The following is a 26,223-nucleotide window of genomic DNA, read 5'->3' as shown; positions in this document are numbered from 1 at the left end:
TCAAGTGTAGAGGCAGCTGCTGAATCTGCTTTTGCTCTTGACCGCGCACAACTGTTTGACAACGGGAGCTCGATCATTGGTGACGCCTACTACACCAGAGCCTACCTGATCAAACAAAAAACTACGCCGATAAGCATGAGCACGCGCACGTGGTTCCTACTGATACATGTTTGTGTAGCTAGAAAATTCGCACTGAATTGGTGTTTTTCGTAATCACAAAAAACTTTGTATGCAACGCGTTGCAAAACTCGATTTTTTCAGCACTCGTCGTATTTATCCAACTCGGCAAGCCTCGTTGGATAAATGTACGACTCGTGCTGAAAAAATCATCATTTTGCAACTTGTTGCATAAATAACTATTTTGCCATCCCTGGATATATGACTAAAAAAAAATGAAAATAATTCAGGGTCACCTATTTTCCCGGAAAACTCAGGTGGAATTTTTTGTTTTCCCTTGACACTACTTACTTTGAAAAAATATAACTAACCTTACTATAGAGATTTCAGCCTTTGGCTGGTTCGTCTCATGAACTGAAAAAAAAGTGCATTCCTAAAATTTCAGCAATCAAAGTTTATAAAATTACCTTCTCAAAAATATTTTTTCGGAAATTTCTGCGAGTTATAGTTTTTCCGGCTTTTCTTTATGAATTTTCTCAACGGTGAAAAATTTTGTGGAAAACTTTTCCATTTTATATTTTTTTTTGATTCCGGAGAAAATTGGCTTTCATTTTCATTAAAAAACATTGTTTCCACGATGTTTCGTTCTTGAGTTATGATTTTTCAAAAAAAAAGGCTTATATGGCACATTTAGACATTTTTCAATAAAATTGGCCATAACTCAAAAACGAAAAATAAAGTGCATTCCAAAAAATCCAACGATTAAAGCTAATGTAATTTTTTTGAAAATTTTCCACGAGTTCGGGCATAGTTTTTCTGGCCTTTCTTTGTGAATTTTCTCAACTGTGATAAATTTTGTGGAAAACTTTTTCCAGTTCATTTTTTTGGGATTTCTGAGAAAATTTGCATTTATTCTGTAGAAAAAACTTTGTTGCTACGATGCTTCGTTCTGATTTTTCAAAGTAAGTAGTGTCAGGGGAAAACATAAAATTTCCACCTGAGTTTTCCGGGAAAATAGGCGACCCTGAAATTTTCTCAATTTTTTTTGTTCATAACAATGGGTACGGCTGTGGAAAAAAATTCATGAAAATCTGAGACCCTTCGGCCCAAATCCGTAAGGTAATAAAAAAAATCCCCTTCTTATATTTTTCCAGAGATAGGTCAAAGGAACCCCTAAAAAATCTTCAAGGAAGAGACATAAGTGTTTATGATTACCTCCAAGAAGTTTCTACAGAAGCTTGTCCAAGTGTTTCCTCAGAAAGCGCAAAAATTGTTCCATAAGCTTTTCTAAGACTTTCTACATTAATTCTCTTAGAGCTACACTAGGAATTCCTTCGAATGCTTCAAATTCTGTAAGAAAACTGAAAAGCTTCTCTACGAATTTTTGGTACAAATGTTTAAACATTAATATTTTGAATTTTGTTCCTTATATATTTTTTTTAAGAATTTTCCATAAAGTTTATCTGAAACTTTTCTTAGAGAGTTTCTGCTCATCCACCACGATTTTATTAGAAATTCATTCAGAAGCTGCTGTACAAAATACTCCAAGAGTATTTGCTCCAACAGTTCCTCTAGAGTTTCATTAGGAGTTTTCAGGAATTTCTCAAAAAAGTTATGCTAAACATTTCTTCTAGACTTTTTACAAAAATGTACTCCAAATTACTGTCAGAAATTTCTTTAACAAAAAATGAAAACAATGAAAGCAATTTACTTCCTGAATGATCTCTTAATCTCAATAGAAACCTCTAAAGAGATTCTCGATAAAAAGCAGCAGTTTTTGCTGAAAGAAGGTTGGCTTTCTACTTCACAGAGTTGTTACTTGTTCTGTGGCGGAATTGGTTAACACGCCCTGTCTAGCGAACTTGGGGAGACGTGGGTTCAAACTCCACCAGAACTACGTGGATTTTTTTCGCAGTTTTTCCACTCAATTTGTCCATTTTTCAACACATATTGTGCCTATGAACTTCAGGCAATACGTATGTTTAACCCTAAAAGGGATACCTTCATGGCCTCAGTTTCGTCACCTCGCTGAGTGTGTTCCATCAAAGACGAGCTCTGAAAGGCGCCTGGGGTCCAATGGACCCCAGGTATCCCTTTTAGGGTTAATATACCTTTCAGTTGGTTATCCGAAAAACAACAACATTCGTGTTAAAAATTCCTTCCCAAGACAATCGTGCAGACTCTGGGATTCCCGGTCAACGGTTGTCTTTCTAACATTCCCTTCCCTCCTCGATGACCGTAAGGACGTGGCAAGCGCCGTCATTGACATTTTTCATATTGTGAGTTCTCGAACTGTGCACATTGAGAATAGTCCCAAGCCCTATTCTTTGGTACCTTGTGCAATTTCGATTGCTCTGGTTAATCACGGAGTAGCAACTATGAATTGTGCGGTCATCTATGCTCATGCTCATGGAAATGCCTCCATGAATGTCATGTTTTTTTTAATTATCGAAAAAAAGAATTTCTGCAGGAAATCTTTTCCTGAGTTCAGTGAGAAATCCTCAAAGATATGTCTTCCCATGTACTTAGAATTTATTTCTTCCCACATACTTGTTTGAAAATTTCTCCACGATGAACTGCAGGAACACTACCGGAGTTCCCTTTGGGAATTTATCAGGATTTGGCAAATTTTCCGCATTTTTTTTTATAGAATTAAGATTTTGGGAGGATTTCCTAGGCTGCAAAACGGTGAGTCGATAAGGAGAGCGTCCAATATAGCTCTGGTGCTCACAAGTTCCTACCTCATGCTTCCACGGGTCAAACGATGACAAAGGCCGCCAGCTAAGAGTTGTGTGCTTAGCTGGTAGTGCAGCCTGGGCACTGTTGTCCTTCTGACTTCAGCTAGATTGAGGAGGTACGACCCGAGCGTCTGTTCACCAAGGAGGTGCGGCACAAACTGCGTCTGTTCTGGCATCCAGCGGCTGAGTAAGAAACGCTGCACCACGCCCAGCTAGATCCAAGGTGGTAGCCCCATCAGTGTGGTCGTCCCAGTGTTGGTTGGGACGTTAATCAGAACTGGCACAATGGCCCTCCGGCGAGATAGGAATGTTGGCGTAGGCCCAATAAGTCACCCGTAAATATCCCCATTGCGAATAACATAGGAGAAAATACGACTCGATACAATCGGCAAAGACCCATGCGACGAAAAAAGGATTACGATTAGATACTTGGAACATGGAATTGCAAGTCACTTGGTTTCGCAGGATGTGACAGGATAATCCACGACTAACTACATCCCCGCAACTTCGAGATCGTGGCGTTGCAGGAACTTTGTTGGACTGGACAGAAAGTGTGGAAAAGCGGGCATCGAGCGGCTACCTTACCAAAGCTGTGGCACCACCAATGAACTGGGAACAGGATTTATAGTGTTGGGCAAGATGCGACAACGTGTGATCGGGTGGCAGCCGATCAACGCAAGGATGTGCATGTTGAGAGTTACGGGCCGCTTCTTTAACTACAGCTTCATCAACGTCCACACGAAGGGAGACCTGATGACGAGAAAGAAGCGTTCTACGCGCAGTTAGAGCAAACATACGATGGTTGCTCGCCGCGTGACGTGAAAATCGTTGTCGGCGACATGAACGCGCAGGTAGGAAGGGAGGAAATGTACAGACCGGTAATCGGGCGAAACAGCCTGCACGCCGTATCGAATGATAACGGCCAGCGATGCGTAAGCTTTGCAGCCTCCCGTGGTATGGTAGTTCGAAGCACCTTCTTCCCCCGCAAAGATATCCACAAAGCCACCTGGAGATCACCCGACCACAGTGGCGGGGCTCCATACAAATGCCGGACAAAACCTTAAACTTTCTCCAAATACACTGAAATTCACATGTCTAGATAATTTGGGTGTGCTGAATCTATTTCTGGCATCAAAATTTACATAACTTGCATTATTTTTGTATAAAAGTAGGTTTAAAGTATTAAAATAGCCTTAGTTTTAATAAAAAATAATAAAAAGCTCATAATAAATAAGTCGGCATCATGTTTATTTGTTTTGGAATATAGTTTTAGTGCTCTATGTTATAAAAAAAGATTGGATGATATGTTAATCTACATAGTTTACTTGATGAAGCATGTAGAATTGTATAAAAATGCGAGTTAACAAGGCAAAAATGCTACACACTTTTTATTAAGTGAGGGTTATATTCTATTCACCATGTCCGCTTGTCACATAGCGAAAATAACAATGACGATATCTCATACCACATCTAGCCGCGTAGTTGCCGGCTAAGAATAGGACTACTAACCCCAATTCAAGGTGTCAGGCGACCCGTGCCGAGGAATGAGTGATCGAGGGGGTGAAAAAGATGCTCGATCTTTAACGGAGCCTGTGGGGTACCTGGGCACCCCCCACAGTATGCTGTCCCTTACCGCGTTAATGCAGAGCTCTGGCGTGGTGGACATTATTTCTCGTGCAACTCGTGGGAACAATGAGCAAGAATCAAAAATCAAATATCTTAGGTGGAAGTAGTGGTGCGATCAACCCCTTCGCAAGAAGTGGGTTGATGAGGTCTCCGACAAGGAGAAGCGAGGAGTCAGGTGCTGGTAGCTTACGTAGCTCAAGCGTGGGAGCTCCTGTCCACTCCACGGCAAGCCAGCCGGTGGAGGTCATGGACGGAGCGTGGCTGCTGAGGGCCATAAGCCAAGAAGTTGGTAAAGGACGGCCCGCATTAGAGGTTGCTGAGCACCAGCTTGGCAAAATCATCGACTTTGCGACAACTAAGTCGAATATAAGCAAGGACCTGAAAACGGCCTTGCTTAGACTTAGAGTGTCTGTCGATGAGGCCAAGCAGGAGCACGCGGTGGCGTTGCTGGCTGCTACAGCTGCGGAACCAGCAAAGGAGAATGTGTCGAAGTTTACACAAACAGAGGCCTTCTCCTTCGCAGGTAGTCCGAGGAGTGTGGAAGCGAATGCTCGTGACAAACGCGACAAGCATTCGCAGAAGCGGGCGAGGCAGCCGTCAGGTGAGGAGCTGTCTGGCGGCGCCCGCAAGGCCAGGCGTATAATAACCCCGAAAGCCGGTGGTAACGCTGGAAAGTCGGACCCCAGCCAGGGTTCCCGGAAAGCTGGGAAGGGTGGGCCTGAAAAGGCTGGCCCGTCCCGGAATGAAGGGAATAAGGGGTTGCGACCAATGGTGGGCCCTCAGCAGCCACAGAGCAGGGCGGTCCAAGGAGAAGACCCTCCTTGGACAAAGGTAGAGCGGAAGAAGAAGAAGAAGAAGGTGATTCCGCAGGTAGAAGCGCAGGTCGCCAAGCCAAGGCGTAGGAAGGCAGGTGCCAGGCGCGAAAAAGGTGACGCTATCGTCATCAAGACCGAACAGTCGAAATACTCGGACGTCTTGAAGGCGATGAGGTGCGACGCCAAGCTCGAGGGTCTTGGAGCCGATGTACGCAGTATCAGACGTACTCGTACGGGCGAAATGATCCTGGAGCTTAAGCGCCAGAAGGATCACAAGGGCGCCGCCTACAAGAGGCTGGCAGAAGAGGTCCTTGGTGATGGAGTGGAGGTGAGGGCTCTTACGCATGAGGCGACTCTGAAGGTCAAAGACCTAGACGAGATCACCGAAGCGGAAGAGCTCGTCACGGCACTGCGGCAACAGTGCGATGTTCAGGTGGCCGCCACAGCCGTCAGGCTGCGGAAGGGGCCAGCAGGGACACAGATAGCTCTGGTTCAGCTACCTGTGGCGGATGTTAAAAAATCCGTTAAAGTAGGGAGTATTAAGGTGGGCTGGTGTGTTTGTCACCTGACATTCCACGAGCCACCTGAGGTTTGCTTCAGGTGTCTGGAACCAGGACACAAGTCGTGGGACTGCAAAGGCCCCGACAGGCGCAAACTGTGTAGGCGATGCGGCGCTGAAGGTCATAAGGCCCAAAGCTGCACGAGTCCGCCCATCTGCATGATCTGTACCGGGAAAACCTCGAAAAACAGACATGCGATGGGTGGTCCAGGGTGCCCGGCCTTTAAGAAAGCCGCAGTGAGCAACAAATCACAGTGCAGGTAACGCAGCTGAACCTGAACCACTGTGATGCGGCTCAGCAACTGCTTTGTCAGGCGGTTTCTGAGTGGGAGACGGATATCGCCATCATTTCGGATCCATACCGAGTACCCGCCGGCAACGGCAACTGGGCCTCGGATGGGACCAGGAAAATGGCGGCGATATGGACGACGGGTAAATACCCCGTGCAGGAGTTGGTGTCTACTACCTATGAGGGCTTCGTGGTCGCCAAAGTAAACGGGGTCTTCTTCTGTAGCTGTTATGCGCCTCCGCGGTGGCCGATCGAGCGGTTCACGCAAATGCTGGACCGCTTAACGACCGTGCTAACAGGGCGAAGGCCGGTGGTAATAGCGGGTGACTTTAATGCCTGGGCTGTGGAATGGGGAAGCCGTTTCACGAACCAGCGGGGTCAGATCCTGCTAGAAACACTGGCCATCTTAGATGTCGACTTGGCTAACGTCGGTACCAAGAGTACCTATAGTCGAAACGGAGCGGAGTCAATTATTGACGTGACCTTTTGTAGTCCTGGCCTAACAAGTAGTTCGAACTGGAGAGTAGATGATGGCTACACTCACAGCGACCACCTGGCGGTTCGCTACAGTATCGACTACAACAACAGCAGACAGCGGATAGAAGAAGAGGCGGCTAGGCCAAGGCCAAGCCCTCGTAGGTGGAAGACATCATACTTCGACGAAGAGGTATTTAGGGAAGCGCTCCGCCGTGAGCGAAACTTACTCGGTTTAGACGGCGACGAGCTGGTAGCGGTGCTCTCACGTGCGTGTGATGCGACCATGCCTAGGAGAGTCCACCCTAGAAATGGGAGGCCACCGGCTTATTGGTGGACCGACGCGATTGCGGACCTGCGCCGCGCCTGCCTACGGGCTAGGCGGCGGATGCAGCGAGCACGATCAGAGGAAGAGCGAAACGAACGGCGGGTGGTGTTCGCCGCTGCAAAAGCCGCGCTCAAGACCGAGATAAGAGCAAGCAAGAAGGCCTGCTTTGAGGGTCTCTGTCAGAGCGCCAATACGACCCCGTGGGGGGATGCCTACAGGATCGTTATGGCCAAGACGAGAGGTGTGATGGCTCCTACAGAGCAATCTCCAGAGATGTTGGAGGGGATCATTGGAGGACTTTTTCCGCGTCATGATCCTAGTCCTTGGCCTCCTTTCGTAGGACAGCCGGGGACTGGGGCTGGCGATGAGGAAAGGGTCACCGATGTGGAACTTGCGGGGATAGCTAAGTCCCTTAGCGTAGGTAAGGCCCCAGGTCCGGACGGAGTTCCGAACCTGGCCTTAAAAGTAGCTATTGCAGAAGCTCCCGAGATGTTCAGGTCTGCTATGCAGAAATGCCTGGACGAGGGAGTTTTCCCAGAAGCTTGGAAGAGGCAGAGCCTGGTACTATTGCCAAAGGCGGGGAAACCACCCGGAGACCCGTCGGCATATAGACCAATATGCTTGATTGACACGGCGGGGAAGGTGCTCGAAAAGATCATCCTCAATAGAATGTTGAAGTTCACTGAGGGCGTAAATGGTCTCTCGAGCAACCAGTATGGCTTCCGGAAGGGGAGGTCCACCGTAGACGCTATCTTGTCGGTTACAAAAACCGCCGAGAAAGCACTCGAGCCCAAGAGGAGGGGAATTCGCTTTTGCGGGGTAGTGACTCTGGATGTAAGGAATGCATTTAATAGCGCCAGTTGGGCTGCTATTGCTGATGCGCTCTTGCGTCTGGGGATACCGGAGTACTTGTACAAGATTCTCGGAAGCTACTTCCAGAATCGCGTACTAGTATACGACACGGAGGTGGGTCGGAAGTGCTTTCACATAACCTCAGGAGTCCCGCAAGGTTCCATCCTGGGTCCGGTGTTATGGAATGTCATGTACGACGAGGTGTTGAGGTTAGAGTACCCAGTGGGAGTGGTGATTGTCGGATTTGCCGACGATATTACGCTCGAAGTCTACGGTGAAACGATCGAGGAGGTGAAGTTGACTACCGACCACTCGATCAAGGTTGTGGAGGCGTGGATGCGGTCCAGAAAACTGGAGCTGGCTCACCACAAGACAGAGGTGACGGTTGTGAACAACATGCAGTCGGCGCAGCAGACGGAGATCAGTGTAGGAGAGTGCACTATCCTGTCGAAGCGCTCTGTCAAGCACTTGGGCGTGATGATCGACGATAAGCTTACCTTCGGTAGCCACGTCGATTATGCCTGTAAAAGAGCCTCCACAGCTATTGCGGCACTGTCCCGGATGATGTCCAATAGCTCAGCGGTGTACGCCAGTAAGCGCAAGCTTCTGGCTAGTGTTGCTACGTCCATACTTAGGTATGGCGGCCCGGCGTGGGGTACCGCGCTAAGTACTGAATGCTACCGACGGAAGCTGGAAAGTACTTACAGGCTTATGTGTCTGAGGGTTGCAAGCGCGTACCGTACCGTGTCACACGACGCTCTCTGTGTCATTACTGGTATGGTGCCCATCAGCATTCTTATCAGTGAGGATATGGAGTGCTTCGAAATGCGCGGCACAAGAGGCATACGCAAGACTGTCAGGATGGCCTCTATGGTCAAATGGCAGCGCGCGTGGGACAGTTCCACCAAAGGAAGGTGGACCCATAGGTTGATACCGAGGGTAGATAGTTGGATTAATAGGCGCCATGGGGAAGTTTCATTCCACCTGACACAGGTCCTTACAGGCCATGGTTGCTTCCGACAGTATCTACACCGTTTCGGGCATGCGGATTCTCCCGAATGCCCAGTGTGCAATGGTTTAGAGGAAACGGCGGAACACGTTTTGTTCGTGTGCCCGCGTTTTCGCACAATGCGTGACCGCATGCTTGCCACATGCGGGGAGGACACAACTCCGGACAACTTGGTCCAGAGAATGTGTAGGGATGAGATTAGCTGGAATGCCGTTTCAACGGCTATCACCCATATCGTCTGGGAGCTACAAAGGAGGTGGCGCGTGGACTCGGAGAATGGCTAGTCCAGATGCAGTACAAGAGGTGGTCCAGGGGTTCGAAGTCGGCTTCGTAGGTCATACCGGTGCCCTGCGGTCGAGATCGACCCTTACAGCGATTAAGTGGCCGCGGAGAGGAAGTCCCGGTAGCGGTGCTGTCGTGGCGTCGGTCTACTGGGTTGGATCTGAGCCCGCGGTTGGAAAGGGGTCCCCGGCAAGGGTCGGGGTAGGTGAGACCCTGCTGTCTGCAACCTACGGATGCAGCTGATAAGGCCTGAAGGGTAGTGATACCCTTGCCTTCAGCAGGTCAGATCGGGTTGCATGTGGGCATCAGTTCTTGATGTCCGCTCAGCAGTAGGGCGCGGGCGGGGTTGACCCTGCCCGCCTTCCGTGGACAAAGGGAGTGGCGAGGACCACTCGGGAAACTGGCTAAGCGCCAGCATGCTATCGTGATGGACTCTCCAGTGCGAGTCATCGATGTTCGTTGCTGCTAGGCTACGGCAGCTAACCTTGAGGGTGCGATATGCACTAGCCCCTCTCTGAAGCAATACCTTCTTGGTGGTTCCGGAGAGACGTAGGGTTTGGCGACCATAGGAATGTGTTTTAGTGGGTCGAGGAGAGAGTAGTCCTGGCTTCTACCGGCATTGTAGAAGACGGCCTCATCCCCACACTACCCTAACCTTCCTGTTAGGGTGTCTGATGAGCAGATTTATCCCCCTATGGTTTAGAAGGAAAAAAAAAAAAAAAAATACCACATCTAGGTGGAACAAAAGTCGACAATACAAGCACACAACACAGACAAACCGACATCTCATGCTACTCACTTCCCATTGTTCTTCTTATTAACAGTTAGTTGAAATAAACGGTAGTTCGTAAATCGTACGCTCATGGCTCTCGCATTATTTTTGCTCCTGTTTGACGTTTGTTCACTACCGCCACCTAATTATGAGGTTGCGAAACATTGGCATTGATTAACGGATTGATTGGCATTGAGCGATTATGTTCTCGTGACCATTATTTAAATCGCAATTTGTTCGAAGTGATACGTCTGTTTGTCTGTTCGTTGGTCTGTGGTCACCATTTCAGTGGCTTTTTTGAGTTAATCATTACTGAAATTAATGTCGCCGAATTTCCGAGAACGTAGTTTAGCAAATGAAACCTTCACACTTAGTTGAGCTCGGCTAATTTTCATTCTTTTGCCGAGATCCGCACAGCCGAGTGCTCGGCAACCTAAATTCAACTGAAATATCGGCAAAAAATCAATTATATTCATAGCAGCACCTATGGGTGCCGCTGGCATCAAACTTCAAACGTCAAGTTTTTAGCCGAGATTCAGCAAATGAACTTGAACCGAGATTTGCACAGCCGATCTCGGCATTCTGTTTTAAGTGTGTTGGATGATTAGTTAATAAAATAATAAATATGCATATGAAAGGTATATACGTTTTTGAATGTACAAGAAATCCGTTATTTTATTATACTTATTAAAAGGTAAACTACATATAGCTACTTACTCTAATATAATCGATAAAAAAACCGTCTATCACAAAACCATTCAATAACCGCTCTGTTATATTTGCTCAAAAATGTACTTGTTGAATACAGTACCAACGTAATGCTGTCTCAAGAGATCGAATGCGCGACAATAAACAGGTTAAAACCCCTTCCCAGTACATTCTGCATAAGTGATAACGCAACATATCAATATACTACAATGACTTTTATATTCTAGACGGAAATTGTAAAAGATATATTATAAGTTTACGTTCGAAAATAAAACTCATATATTTTCGATTGTTTCGCAACCATGCGTCTCCATTACAACTTTTTTTCAAAAAAGTAAATTTTTCGTTCTTAGCGCAGTTTTGCGCAGACAGTGACGTATATCCCCAAAAACTAGACAAGATTTTGGGTTAGATGCATCACACCTGATCATTCCGAACTGTTTCATTAAAAAGTACTAGATCAATGTAGCCTGAATTCATAATCCAAAAATGAGTTCCTGGAAAAATTAATCAAATAATATCCTAAAAATGCCCTCTAAAAATTTCTCAAAAAATCCCTCCAAGAATTTCTTGAAAAAAAAAACCCTTCCCATTACCGGTTTTCCATACACTAGACGCCTCTCCGCCTTTTACCGAAATTAGAAAAAAAAACCTCCCATGCCGCTTTCTCTGTGCTTCAACAAGCTAAGATGGGCAAAATTGCTAGGGCGTGATATTCGCACCCAAAGGACCTGAGTTCAATTCGCGTTCACAATTCTTTTCTTTTCATCTGCAAGTTGAGAATGTTAAAATATTTTCATCACATATGAAGTGTTAATTTTGCTGCACTCGATTCATCATATTTTTGTAGGTTGTATTCGTACTCTGTAGCTTCCAAAAGCTCTACCGATTTTTTATCTTCAACACAATTTTTTAGTTGTCTGAAAAGGTGTGTACTGGCTATTTCTTCTCAGGTTCCATTCGATATTATTATTTGAAAAAAAAAATTGTCATTATTTTCAATTTTCAACGAAAACATTATTCGTAAGTTTTCTCATTATTTTCATTCAACATATAAGAATGAAAAGCATAAAGAAAACCAAGTCTTTTGCTTAGCAAAGTTTCCAACTTTTATTTTATTTTTCATGTACTGAAGCTTAAATCTTCCTTACATTTCATATTTCACTGCAAATTCACGACTCTTGCAAATTGTCAAGCAAACAACACCACACATAAAAAAGAATCAGCAAAGATATAGTTTATTCGATTTTTCCTTATACTAACATAATTTTAGGCGAAGGTTAAAAAGTTTTATTTTACAAGATTAAGATTTCAACGTGATTAAAACATAAAAAACGCCCTTAACGAATGCTTATTACATATCTAGGACGTTTTATGTTTCGTAATATTTGTTTTTATTAAATTCAATTTTAAAGAAAAATTTCCTGTAATGAAATGATTGAAAATTGAGGTCAAATATGAAAAATATAGATAATTTAATGGGTTTGTACTCTCAATAATTTTATTACTTTATTTTCCATCTTGCATGAATGTATGAGGAAAAAATATGTGGGTGAAAAATCTGTATCAAGATCATGAAATCTGTATTTTTTCTGTACTCTGTATCCTGTCTGTATCAACCTCTAAAAATCTGTATAATACAGAAAAATCTGTATATCTGGCATCTCTGATATCAAGGGAAAGTATAGTAAGTAATACCTCTCATTCGAAGTTAATTTTTTGGCAGCTATTGGCGCCATTATTAATTTTACCATTAAATCACGTGAGTGTTTTCGTAAAAGCTTCTGGATAAACCTCTTCAGTGGTTTTTGAAGGTTGGAAAATGTTTTCAGTTTTTGCAGAAACCATTTTTGAATGAAATTTCACAAAAAAATGTTTTTTGCAAAAATGGAAAACATTTTCCACCTCAAAAATATTCAGAAGATACCTTGATCCATACTCTACATGTGCACGAAAACCGATTTTGAAAATATTGCTTCGTTATTTAATAAAAAATCAAAAACCAAAAAAAAATGAGAAAATGCTTCCAGTTTCGCCTTAAATTTTTCCACGTCAACCTAAAGTCCCAGTCAATCAGTTGCCATCACCCACTTCCATATACCTACCAACAATGTTCCTGATACTATTTTTTTTTCCTCGGAAGCTGTCTTTTTCGAGGTGCATCACCGGTTCACGGTGGCAGAAAATCCACCTACTAGCGCAATATCCCAACATACCACGCAAAGTTGCACTTCTGGTAACTTCTTTCGTCAGCCACAACAGCTTCAACCGAGCATTATTCATTCGCCATCCCATGTGTTCTTCCCGGATTGTGATGTGTCGTCGAACATGGTGCACAATAGAGATAGACAGAGAGTAGAGAGACAGGAGGTCGCTACTTTTACCATCATGAAGTATGTCAGAACATCCATTGGGGCCTGTTCGCCTCGCGTCTACCAGAACCAGGCAGACGGTGACGGTGCGCGGTGGTGGATTCTTTATGCACGTTGTAAATCATAATAAAATTTTTGAAGGAATCTCATACCAAAGGAACGCGAACGTTCCCTCCGCCCGCGAATATGCCCGTTGATGTCTGCGCGCAAAGTGAGTTGTGCAAGATAACCCTGCGGGTATGGAACGAGATGACGAATATGTGGCGTGATGCTTGTGTCTGCGAAAATACATTGTGTTTTGTGTGTATACCTACGTCATACTTTATGGAGCCCCGCAGGAAGAATACGGGTCCCGAAATAGCACCATGCACCGTTATGGGGAACTCACTATCTTGGGTGGATAATACTCCGTTTGGCATATGAACATTTGGCATAAAACCGTTTGCGTGGCACACTGGGGCAGGATTGAAAATACATGGAAAAAACCTCTAGCTCGTCGAGATGTCGAGATACTCATTTGGTGTCTTCAGAGAAAATATTTCTATGGACATGGTCGATATTCTGAGTGGTAGTCAATTTTTCTTACGTTATTCGCATAAAAGTCCTATAAGTCATTTTGGCCAAATTGCATTTTAGCGATATGGTTTCTTCGGCAAAGTTGTTCGGCTATTTATGCTGAAAAAGTTTGCTGAAGACGTCAAATTTCCAAAGCCTACTATTCTTGAGATATTGACCGATTTATAAAATACCTACCTAAAATCGATTTTTTTCATTAAAATACGTTTTTATACAAATTTTATGTCCGTTTTCGAGTTATAATAATGAAAAATACTAAAATAAAACATATATCGAGGAAATTAGTTGAAAAAACTAAAATGTGCATTGATTTTATATAGAAAGTTCCCGAAAAACATGCAAAATGTAATGAAATACGTTAGCTTTCACGTAAAAAAATTTCACGGACATGATATTTAATGATTTTTTCTAAATTGAGTTCAAAGTTTACTGTTTTGGGTAAATTAGTACAACATTTTTGTTCATAAAATACTACGTTTTAAGGTGCCAAGTGAACCATGAAAAGTATAGATACCATCTAGTCATAGATTTAGTTGTATCTAATCTCCAAACAAATTGTAAAACACAAAAATGTCCCAAACGCCAATGAAAGTATGCTTTGGTTTTATCATTCGTCAATGCGTTATACAGTCACACATCATGAATATGTTTTGATTGTATGATTATTATCTTATTTAATACAGATATTTAAAAAAATTGGAGAGTTATAAGCATAAATATATGTATTCAATGATCTAAAAACTCAAAAGCATGTGAGTAAAAAATGTAGAAAAACTTTTCAATTATTTTAACCTAGTCGTACGTACTACTAAATATTTAAAAACTTTGCGTACTAAGCAAAATTAATAACAATTCATCAGAAATAAACCAGTAAATAACTATTCTTTGTTATTTGATTCCTCTATTATTTAGCTGTTTTTCAAATTAGTGGCCATCACAGGAAGCAAACATATGTCTAGATCTCTACAAAATCTGGATGTGTTGTAAAACAGTCATTGAATCATCACGCAAATACATTACGTGTGTATAAATCATTAACGAATGATAAATTCAAGGCATGCTTTTATTGGAGTCATTTGGGACATTTTTGTGTTTTACAATTTGTTTGGAGATTAGAAACAACTAAATCTAATACTAGATTGTATCTATCCTTTTTATGGTTCACTTGGCACCTTAAAACGTAGTATTTTATGAACAAAAATTTTGAACTAATTTACCCAAAACAGTAAACTTTGAACTCAATTTAGAAAAAATCATTAAATATCATGTCTGTGAAATTTTTTTTACATAAAAGCTAATGTATTTTTTAGGTGATTGCCGATGAAAAAACTTGCCCGAACTTGCCCGACTGCAAAAACGTCCTATATACATTTTGCGTGTTTTTCGGTAACTTTCTATATAAAATCAATGCATATTTTATTTTTCTCAACTAATTTCCTAGATATATGTTTTATTTTAGTATTTTTCATTATTATAACTCGAAAACGGACATTAAATTTGTTTAAAAACGTATTTTAATGAAAAAAATCGATTTTAGGTAGGTATTTTATAAATCGGTCAATATCTCAAGAATAGTAGGCTTTGGAAATTTGACGTCTTCAGCAAACTTTTTCAGCATAAATAGCCGAACAACTTTGCCGAAGAAACCATATCGCTAAAATGCAATTTGGCCAAAATGACTTATAGGACTTTTATGCGAATAACGTAAGAAAAATTGACTACCGCTCAGAATATCGACCATGTCCATAGAAATATTTTCTCTGAAGACACCAAATGAGTATCTCGACATCTCGATGAGCTAGAGGTTTTTTCCATGTATTTTCAGTTCTGCCCCAGTGTGCGTGGATGGTCATTTGACCGAAAGGTTGAATATTATTAACTATCATTAAAAACGGCTACGCAGTCTTGAAATTAGCAAACGATGTTTATTACTTGCCCAACGTTTCGACACGTTTCGGGGTTAGTGTCTTCTTCAGGGGGAACCCCGTATCGAAAAGTTGGACAAGTAATAAACAAAGTTTGCTAATTTTAAGACTGCGTAGCCGTTTTTAATGATAGTTGAAACGATACAGTCGAGCCTCCACTAGAAAGTTTAATATTATTACGTTCTGTTGACTAATACTGTAAATGTCAATGTTCTGAACGCCATTCTATCGATAGACCAGTTGAAAAAAAAAAACACTTAACCAAGGTAAGAAACAATCAATGAAAAAAAAAATGAAAAATTGCCCTAGCAGAACAACTCGTTCGTGAGAACGACCTGTTTTATAAAAAGGAATGCTAGTTAGAAGACAGTGTAGGCCAGGAAAAATCCCGGATATTTTGTTGGAAGAATTCCAGGATGAAATGATATATTCTTAAAAGTATCATCCCTCGAAATTTCCGGAGGAATTTCTAAAAAAATACTGTAGAAATTGCAGAGGACAATACTGAAAAATCCTGGAGAAAGCCATGGTAAAATAACTGGAGTAGTCCCTGGGGAGATCCATGTAGAAACTTTAGGAGAAATTTCTGGGAAAATTCCGGAGGAAATCCCTCAAAAGTTTGCGGAGACATTTCTAGAGAAATGTATAAATTAATTATCGGTTTATTTTTAATTAGTGCATTGACCAAAAAAAAATCTTGGAGGAATTTCCAGAGAAATTCCTGGATGAATTCATTGAGTCGTTCCTGAAAGAGTTCATGGAGCCAGGCCTGGACGAATTCCTGAAAAACTACTTACCTTACCGGTCAGGCTAAGGCCGGGGTGGCCTCTGCTGTACATAGTAGCCGCCTCCATTCCACTCGGTCCATGGCTGTTTGTCTCCAGTTCCGCACTCTGCGTAGGGTCCGCAGATCGTCCTCCACTTGGTCGACCCACCTAGCTCGCTGCGCTCCACGTCTTCTTGTACCGGTCGGATGACTCTCGAGAACCATTTTAGTCGGGTTGCTATCCGACATCCTAATGACGTGACCCGCCCACCGTAGCCTCCCGATTTTCGCGGTATGGACGATGGTTGGTTCTCTTAGCAGCTGATGCAGCTCGTGGTTCATTCGCCTTCTCCAAGTCCCGTCTTCCATCTGCACTATGCCGTAGATGGTACGCAACACCTTCCGTTCGAAAACTCCAAGGGCGCGTTGGTCCTCTGCACGTAGGGTCCATGTTTCGTGCCCATAGAGGACGACCGGTCTAATCAGCGTTTTGTAGATGGTTAACTTCGTGTTACGGCGAACTTTGTTCGATCGTAGAGTTCTGCGGAGTCCAAAGTAAGCACGATTTCCTGCCACAATGCGCCTCTGAATTTCTCTGCTGGTGTCGTTGTCGTCGGTCACCAGTGAGCCCAAGTACACGAATTCTTCAACCGCCTCGATTTCATCACCGTCGATATGAATTCGGGGTGGCGGGCGCGATGATTCCTCCCTGGAGCCCTTTGCCATCATGTACTTTGTCTTCGACAAATTAATGACTAATCCGATTCGCTTGGCTTCACTCTTCAGTCGGATGTACGTTTCCGCCATCGTCTCAAATTTACGAGCAATAATATCAATATCATCGGCGAAACCAAGCAGCTGAACGGACTTCGTGAAAATCGTCCCACTCGTGTTCATCCCCGCTCTTCTTATTACACCCTCCAAAGCAATGTTGAACAGCAAGCACGAAAGACCATCACCTTGCCGTAACCCTCTGCGAGATTCGAAGGGACTCGAGAGTGTCCCTGATACTCGAACTACGCACATCACTCGATCCATCGTCGCCTTGATCAACCGTATCAGTTTATCCGGGAATCCGTATTCGTGCATAATCTGCCATAGCTGTTCTCGATCGATTGTATCATACGCCGATTTGAAATCGATGAACAAGTGATGTGTGGGCACGTTGTATTCGCGGCATTTCTGCAACACCTGGCGGATGGCGAACATCTGGTCCGTTGTAGCGCGTTCACCCATAAATCCAGCCTGATATTGCCCCACGAACTCTCTTGCAATCGGTGATAGACGGCGGCATAAAATTTGAGAGAGTACCTTGTAGGCAGCGCTCAGTAGTGTGATCGCGCGATAGTTCCCGCAATCCAACTTGTCGCCCTTTTTGTAGATGGGACACACGATACCTTCCATCCATTCCTCCAGTAATACATACTACCTACTCCCAAATCTTGGTAATGACCCAGTGTAGTGCTCTCACCAGTGCTTCTCCACCGTATTTTAGAAGCTCGCTTGGTAGTTGATCTGCTCCAGCGGCCTTGTTGTTTTTCAACCGGCCAACCTCCTCCTCAATCTCTTGAAGGTCAGGGGCCGGAAGTCTTTCGTCCTGTGCACATACTCCTAGATCTGTTACCACGCCACCTTCGGTACTTGCAACGTCGCCATTGAGATGCTCATCGTAATGCTGCCGCCACCTCTCGACCACCTCACGCTCGCTCGTGAGAATATTCCCGTGATTATCTCGGCACATGTCGGCTTGTGGCACAAAGCCTCTGCGCGAGCGGTTCAGCTTCTCGTAGAACTTTCGTGTGTCTTTAGCGCGGTACAGCTCTTCCATCGCTTCGCGATCTCGTTCTTCCTGCTGGCGCTTCTTCATCCGGAAGACTGAGTTCTGCCTGTTCCGCGCCTGTTTGTAACGTGCCTCATTCGCTCTCGTACGGTGTTGCAGCATTCTCGCCCATGCTGCATTCTTCTCGTTTTTCAACTGTTCACATTCGCCGTCGTACCAGTCGTTTCTGTGATTCGAAGTCGCGAAGCCTAGTGTTGTAGCCGAGGTACTACCTATGGCGGATCGGATGTCCCTCCAGCCATCTTCAAGTGTAGCTGCGCCAAGCTGCTCTTCCGTTGGTAGGGCCACTGCTAACTGCTCCGCGTAGTCTTGAGCCACTTCTACGTTACGAAGTTGCTCGATGTTGAGCCGTGGCGTTCGACTTCGACGTGTGGTGATAACTGTCGAAAGTTTTGAGCGCATGCATACAGCGACTAAGTAGTGATCCGAATCTATATTCGCACTGCGGTATGTGCGGACGTTGGTTATATCTGAGAAGAATTTACCGTCGATTAGAACGTGGTCGATTTGGTTTTCTGTCTGTTGGTCGGGTGATCTCCAGGTGGCTTTGTGGATATCTTTGCGGGGGAAGAAGGTGCTTCGGACTACCATACCACGGGAGGCTGCAAAGTTTACGCATCGCTGGCCGTTATCATTCGATACGGCGTGCAGGCTGTTTCGCCCGATTACCGGTCTGTACATTTCCTCCCTTCCTACCTGCGCGTTCATGTCGCCGACAACGATTTTCACGTCACGCGGCGAGCAACCATCGTATGTTTGCTCTAACTGCGCGTAGAACGCTTCTTTCTCGTCATCGGGTCTCCCTTCGTGTGGGCAGTGGACGTTGATGATGCTGTAGTTGAAGAAACGGCCCTTAACTCTCAACATGCACATCCTTGCGTTGATCGGCTGCCACCCGATCACACGTTGTCGCATCTTGCCCAACACTATAAATCCTGTTCCCAGTTCATTTGGTGGTGCCACAGCTTTGGTAGAAGGTAGCCGCTCGATGCCCGCTTTTCCACACTTTCTGTCCAGTCCAACAAAGTTCCTGCAACGCCACGATGTCGAAGTTGCGGGGATGTAGTTCGTCGTAGATTATCCTGTCACATCCTGCGAAACCTAGTGACTTGCAATTCCATGTTCCAAGTTTCCAATCGTAGTCCTTATTTCGTCGCGTGGGTCTTTGCCGATTGTATCGAGTCGTATTTTCTCCTATGTTATTCGCAATGGGGTTTTTTACGGGTGGCTTATTGGGCCTACGCCAACACTCCTGTCTCGCCGGAGGGCCATCGTGCCAGTTCTGTTTAACGTCCCAACCAACACTGGGACGACCACGCTGATGGGGCTACCACCTTGGATCTAGCTGGGCGTGGTGCAGCGTTTCTTACTCAGCCGCTGGATGCCAGAACAGACGCTGTTTGAGCCGCACCTCCTTGGTAAACAGACACTCGGATCGTACCTCCTCAATCTAGCTGAAGTCAGAAGGACAACAGTGCCCAGGCTGCACTACCAGCTAAGCACACAACTCTTTGCTGAACAACTCTTCCTGAAAAACCGTACTGGAGAATAGCAATAGAAATATGTTCCTGGAGAAATTCCTGAACGAATCTCTGGAAAACACCTGGAGGATTTTTTTTATTCAAATTTCCCCATAGTAAATTCAGGAGCAATTTCTGAAGGAATTCCTAAAAAATCCTTGGAAAACTTCTGGAGAAATTCCATTGGACCATTGGAATCTCTGTAGAAATTCGTGAACCAATTAGGGGGAAAATGCATGAAAGTATTCTAGGAGAAATTTCCGATTGTGTTCCTGGAAAAATTCATGAGGGTATTTCTGAAGAAATACAGGGGATAGACAAAATGATCGGGACAGGCAAAATTTTCACTTTTCAAAAAATGTTCAATTAGCTGTAACTTTTCGAAAAGTGCATCAAATATTCTCAAATTTTTACTGTAAGTTCTTCAACTAGTTGTGTATCAGTGGACAAAATTTGGAAAAGATCGGACCATTCTTCACGATGTTATAAAGATTTTTGAAAATGGTAAAATTATCCGAATGCCAACTTTGAGCTGTTATATCTCCGGATTCAATTAACCAAATGTAATGAAATTTTGCCCATTTATGACTTATATGTATAATGAGCTATGAAAAACCATCGACTTAACTTAATATTCTTAACACGGAAGAAAATTATAACGATAAGACACCAAATTATCCAAAACATCAACATCGTTTCAAGATTCAAGATGCAAATTATAGTTCATTTAGTATGCCTCTAATTGACTTATATATAAATGCGTTTTGAAGGAAAGTTACAACAGAGCCGCCAATAAATTGAAAAAGTAATGGGATGCATATTAAAAATAGACCAATTTACTAAAAAATCGTGAAAAAAATAAAATCGCTATAACTTTTTCGCTTGTGAAAAATTTCAAGTTAAGTCAAATGTTTTCCAGAGTTCATTATATAAGTCATGAATGGTCAAAATTTCATTGCAATCGGTTCATTGAATCCGGAGGTATAACAGCTCAAAGTTGGCTATCGAATAATTTTATCTTTTTCAAAAATCTTTATAACTTCGTGAAGAATGGTCCGATCTTTTCCAAATTTTGTTCACTGATACACAACTAGTTGAAGAACTTACAGTAAAAATTTGAGAATATTCGATGCACTTTTCGAAAAGTTATAGCTAGTTGAATATTTTTTGGAAAGTGAAAATTTTGCCTGTCCCGATCATTTTGTCTATCCCCTGTACCTGGAGAAACTACAGAAGATCTGTCTGAAGAAGTTCCTGTTGAAATAAGAGATAATTCCAAATGCATTCCTGAAAAAACTCCTGGTTGAATTCTTGGATGATTTTCTGTAAAAAAAATCTGTAAAAAATGGGGAATATTCCTTGGCTCTCAGTACTATATTCGCAGTCAAAACAGATTAAGATATAAGACTGAAAGCCAAGAAATTTTCCTATCCTATTTTCCTGGAGAAATTTCTAAAATAATTCTAAAGAAAAATTTAAAAAATCGGCAAGAATTTCCTGGAACAATTCTGGGACACGAGTTCTAGGACGATATTCCTGGTAGAACTCGTGTGGGAATTTTAGCAGGGACTCCCGAAAAAAATCTTAAAAGACTTCCTGTAAAAATATCAGAAGGAATTCCTGGAAAAGCACTACGAAAAACTTCTGGAGAAATTCCAGACAGAATTCCTTGTGGAGTTTTGGAAGGAATTCCTGAAGAAAGTCATGGATAAATTCCTGGAGAAATTTGAGATAGTATTTATGGAAAAAATCCTGGATGAATTCAAGGAGGAATTCTGCAGAAATTTCAGAAGGAATTATGTTTCACATATAAATCTTATGTTTCGCATATAAATCTTACGGTCGATAAACTAGATAATTGTTTCTGAAAACAACCTGTAAAAATTAATGGAGAAATTTATAGCAGAAATTCTTACAGGAAGTCAAATTTCAGAAGGATTTTCTAGAGAATTTCCAGGATGATTTCCTGAAGAGATCCCAGGAGAAATTCCTGGAGAAACTTATGAAAGAGTTCCTTAAAAATTTCTAGAATAATTCCAAAGAAAATTTCTATAAAAATCTTCAAGAATTTCCTGGAACAATGCTGGGACAAATAATAGGAAGACATTCCTGGTAGAACTCGTGTAGGAATTTAAGCAGAAACTCCTGAAAAAAAAAAATCCTTAAAGACTTCCTGTAAATATACCAGAAGGAATTTCTCGAAAATCACTACGAAAAACTTCTGGAGAAATTCCAGACAGAATTCCTTGGGAAGTTTTTTAAGGAATTCCTGAAGAAAGTCATGGATAAATTGCTGGAGAAATTTTAGAGGGAATTTACGGAAAAAATCCTGGATAAATGCAAGGAGGAATTCTGCAGAAATTTCAAAAGGAATTATAGCGAAACATTCCTGGAGGAATTTATGTTGAAAATTCTGGAGAAATTTTAGAAATAATTTTAAGGAACTTTTCCCTAAAGAATTTTTCTTGAGTTTTTCTGGGACAAATTATAGGAGAAATGTCCAGGAGAACTGGATATGTTAGAGAATTTCGTGGGAAAATTTTAAAAGAAATTCATGGGAAAGTTCCTGGAGGAATTCCCAGAGAAATTTCTGGAAAACACTACTCCCTTCCTCTTTGAATAAACAATGACCACCAAAGCCATAAATGTTTCAAATATAAATCTTACGGTCGATAAACTAGATGTTTCTGAAAAAAAAACCTGTCCAAATTCCTGGAGAAATTTCTTGTACAAATTCCTAGAAGAAGTCAAATTTCAGAAGGATTTTCTAGAGAATTTCCAGGATGATTGCCTGGAGAGATCCCAGGACAAATTCCTGAAGAAACATCCTTTAAAATGTCTGAAAAAAATCTGACAGAGCTCATGGTGATATTCCTGCTTTTACTACTGAAGAAGTTCCGGGAGGAAGCTCTGAAGGTATTTCAGGAGAAATTCCTGGAGTAATTTTCAAGACAAATCGTGGAGAAAATTATCGGAATTAAATCTTCGAAAAAATCCTGGAGGGGTTCCTGGTTAAAACCCTTGGAAGAATTTCTGTAAGAATTTCTGGAGGAATTCCTGAAGAAATTCCTAATGAAATTTCAGGCAGAATTCCTGGAGAAATTCCTGCAGATATTTCTGATTAAATTTTAGCAGATCTTCCTGAAATACTTCCTATAGGAAGTCTAAGAGGAATACCTCTACATATTCTAGAAGGGATTCCTGGAGATATTCCAGGAGGAATTCTCGAAACTTGAGACAATCTGTACGAATTCTTGAAGAAATTCATTGGAAAATTTCTGGAGAAATAAATGGAAGAATTCCTGGAGAAATCCCTGCAGGAATTTCTGGAGAACTTCCGGGAGGATTTCCTGAATAAAATCCATGACAACTTCCAGTAGAAGTTTCTGGGAAAAATCCTTTTGGTGTTCCTGGAGAAATTTCTGAAAAAAAATCTGGAGGAGTTCCAGCAGAACATTGCAACTTTTTGTGCCTCCTTTTGAAGGAAATATTTACTTCTTAGCATCGGAAAATTCTCCTTCCCAATATAAGCAAATTGCCTGTTTATTTTCTCGAGATTTTTTTCCAACCTCACATTCCTTAAAAAAAGGTACGTATGTGTGTTAAATGATCTAGGGAAACTATCGGAAAATTCTGCAAGGATTTCTTCAGAAATCACTAGAGAGATTCTTTCAGAAATTTATTCAGTGAGTTTATCAGATATTTACTTTTATATAGAAATTGTTCCAATAATTTTCCTCAACAAAAAAAAATCAGAAATCTCGTCGGGGTTATACATAAAGTCTTTCTTCACGGATTTCTCATAATTTGTCCAGGGATTCCTGCAGTCATTAAAGAAAACAAAGATTCATTTAAGATAAAATTCACTGCAGATTGTTTAAAAATTCCACTACACAATTGACCAGAAATTTCTCGAAGCATTCTTTCTTCTCGCATAAATTACTCTAGAAATTCTATCGAAAGTTCTTCCAATTGTTAATTAAGAAGTTTATTCAGTGCATTCTGTAGAAAACCATCAATGCATTATTTAAGAATTTCAAGAGTTTTTATTTTATTCATAATTTTCAAAAATCTTCCTGTATTCCTCCAGACATTTCTCGAGGGACAGTTTATTTTAAAAAACCTCCATCAAATAGAATAAATTTAAAAAAAAATCTTAAAAATCTTTGCTTCTATGCTTCACAAATTACTCCAAGGTTTTTTCATCAGAGATCCCTCCATAAATTGATTCCAATAGTATTCTTCAAACGGCATTCCTTAAGGCATTCCATCCGATTTATTTTGGATTATCTCCCATGTATTCGTTCGAATACATCTTCCCAGGGATTTCTTGAATAGTTCTACTAGGTGTTACTGTAGATACTCCTCTTATAAATCCTCCAGAAATCCTTAACGAGATTCGTTTCAAAATGTTTCATAGAACTAAGAAAAGGTCATAGAAGTTCTTCCAGATACTCCACAAGTAAATCTTCTAGGCAGTCGTGTAGACATTCTGTCTTCTTGTTTTTTTTAAACTCTTCAGGAATTCCTCCAGTAATTCCCACAAAAACTTATTTAGAAAATATTACACAGTTTTCTTTAAAATTTGCTTCATTTAATCCTTGAGAACATTATCCGAGAATTTCTTGCAGATAGTCTTCCACAGAGTACTTCTAAAATTTCTCTGAAGTTTCTCTAAAAAACATGTGTATACTTTCTCAGGAATTCCTCTTACCGTTCCTTAAGAAGCTCATGTAAAACTTCCATCTGTATTTCTCTAGGATCCTTTCCATCTCAAAAGTTGCTTCACGGATTTTTTCAAAAACTCTGCCGAAGAGATGTTTTCAAGAAATTTTTCAAGGATTCTCTCAGAAACTTCTCTAGTAACACTTCCAGACTATAAAATCATCAAATTTTCTTCTGAATTTAAAAAAAAATCTGTTTTTAAATTTCTTTAGCAACCCAAGTTATAACCCTGGTAACAATTTGATACTCCATAAGCTGAGCACAAGAGGTACAATACTTTATTCAGCTCCTAAACATCTAATTTTGGTGATTTTATTCAACCATTAGCTGATTTGAGGTTCATTGGAAGGCTGATTTAAGGCTTAATAATCAGTATTCAAATAAAATTATTATTTGTGTAAAAATAAAATAAAAACACTTTCGTGAGCCTATTTTTACCATTAGCTTCATCTATTTCCAGTAGAGATGTTCAGGAATGTACAAATTAATCTGTGGGAAAACTGGGGACTGAACTCGGACCTCCTGATAGTCACTCACCCAGGGATAGGGTGCGACTCAAAACTCTTTGCGTGCTGCACACTCTGCTACGAGACAGCACAACAAACTAGAAGGAGACGAGTACGCGCAATCGGTTGTGTGTTGCTCGCTTGCTTTGCCGCGCGCTGGAGCTCTCCTGTCTCTCACGCTGCACTCTCTCGGTGCTTGTCTCCGTACTTTGCACTTGGCTTGATACTACGCATGATTGCAAAAATTTCGAATCAAACGACCCATCACTTGTCAACCCTTGACAAGCTTAACAACTTTGCCGAAAACACAAACTCTTCAAATAATTTATTAATTGATTTTTTTCTGTTTGGAGACAAGCGCAGTCCCAAGCACCGTGCATTACTCCCTGCGCCGTAGAGCTAGTGCTGCGATTGTCTCTCGCACAATTACGAAAGCTCTCACTCATACGTCTCTTGTCTCTCGGCAAAACGGGAGACGAGCACTTGCGATTGTGTGAAGCACACCCTTTTTTCGCACCGCACGGTGCATGCCGCCAATCCCTGCACTCACCTTAGCACCTACACCACACATAATTGTGTACATATCCTTGAAAACAAGAGCATTATCTGTTGTGACTGAATAGTCAAGAACATAAGGGGCTGTCCATAAACCACGTGGTCATTTTTTTGGGACTTCTCAACCCCACACCACCCCCCCCCCCCCGCCCCCCGCGTGGTCATTAGTCCATACAAATTTTTTTATTCGTCCATACAAAATGCTCATTGGCCGAAGCCCCCCCCTCATGACCACGTGGTTTATGGACAGCCCCTAAGTTGAACTGAGTCTGTATTGAGGCTGAAGAAGCGATGTGGACTTCACGAAAACACATACTTCACAAAACAAGCTGTCAAAAACTATTTGATAAAAGGTTGAACAACAGATGATTCATTCTGCACGCAAACCTATGACTAAAGGTCGAAAGACATAAGGTCAAAGGACAAACGGTCGAAGAACAAAAGGTCGAATGGACAAAAGGTCGAATGAACAAAAGATCGAACGGACAAAAGGTCGAATGGGACAAAAGATCGAATGGGACAGAAGATCGAATGGACAAAAGGTCGAATGGACAAAAGGTCGAATGGTACAAATGGTCGAATGGGACAAAAAATCGAATGGGACAAAAGATCGAATGGACAAAAGGTCGAATGGACAAAAGCTCGAATGGACAAAAGGTCAAATGGCTAAAATGTTGAAAGGACAAAAGGTCGAAAGGGGCAATCAGAAATGTTAGTGGCTGAAATGCATATGATTTCTATAACAGCACTACAATGTTTCCCTCAATGAGCGGCAACGAAGACTTCTCAAAAAATTTGTCTTATAAGCGAGACATACCAGCTGGTAAATTGGTCTACTAAAATTTTTGTTCATTCGACCTTTTGTCCCA

At 42.2% G+C, this 26,223-nt stretch overlaps 1 protein-coding gene across 2 annotated transcripts in view; it reads right to left on the bottom strand.

The window, feature by feature from the left end:
• Nucleotides 1-26,223, bottom strand: part of LOC109399785 (synaptogenesis protein syg-1) — a 611,559-nt gene that overhangs the window by 499,041 nt on the left and 86,295 nt on the right. The window lies entirely within an intron of this gene.

This window comes from Aedes albopictus, chromosome 3 (genome assembly GCF_035046485.1).
Source record: "Aedes albopictus strain Foshan chromosome 3, AalbF5, whole genome shotgun sequence".
In the NCBI taxonomy this organism is placed as follows: Eukaryota; Metazoa; Arthropoda; class Insecta; order Diptera; family Culicidae; genus Aedes; species Aedes albopictus.
The sequence above is the reverse complement of the archived record's forward strand: the minus strand, read 5'-3'. Positions and strand labels throughout refer to the sequence as shown.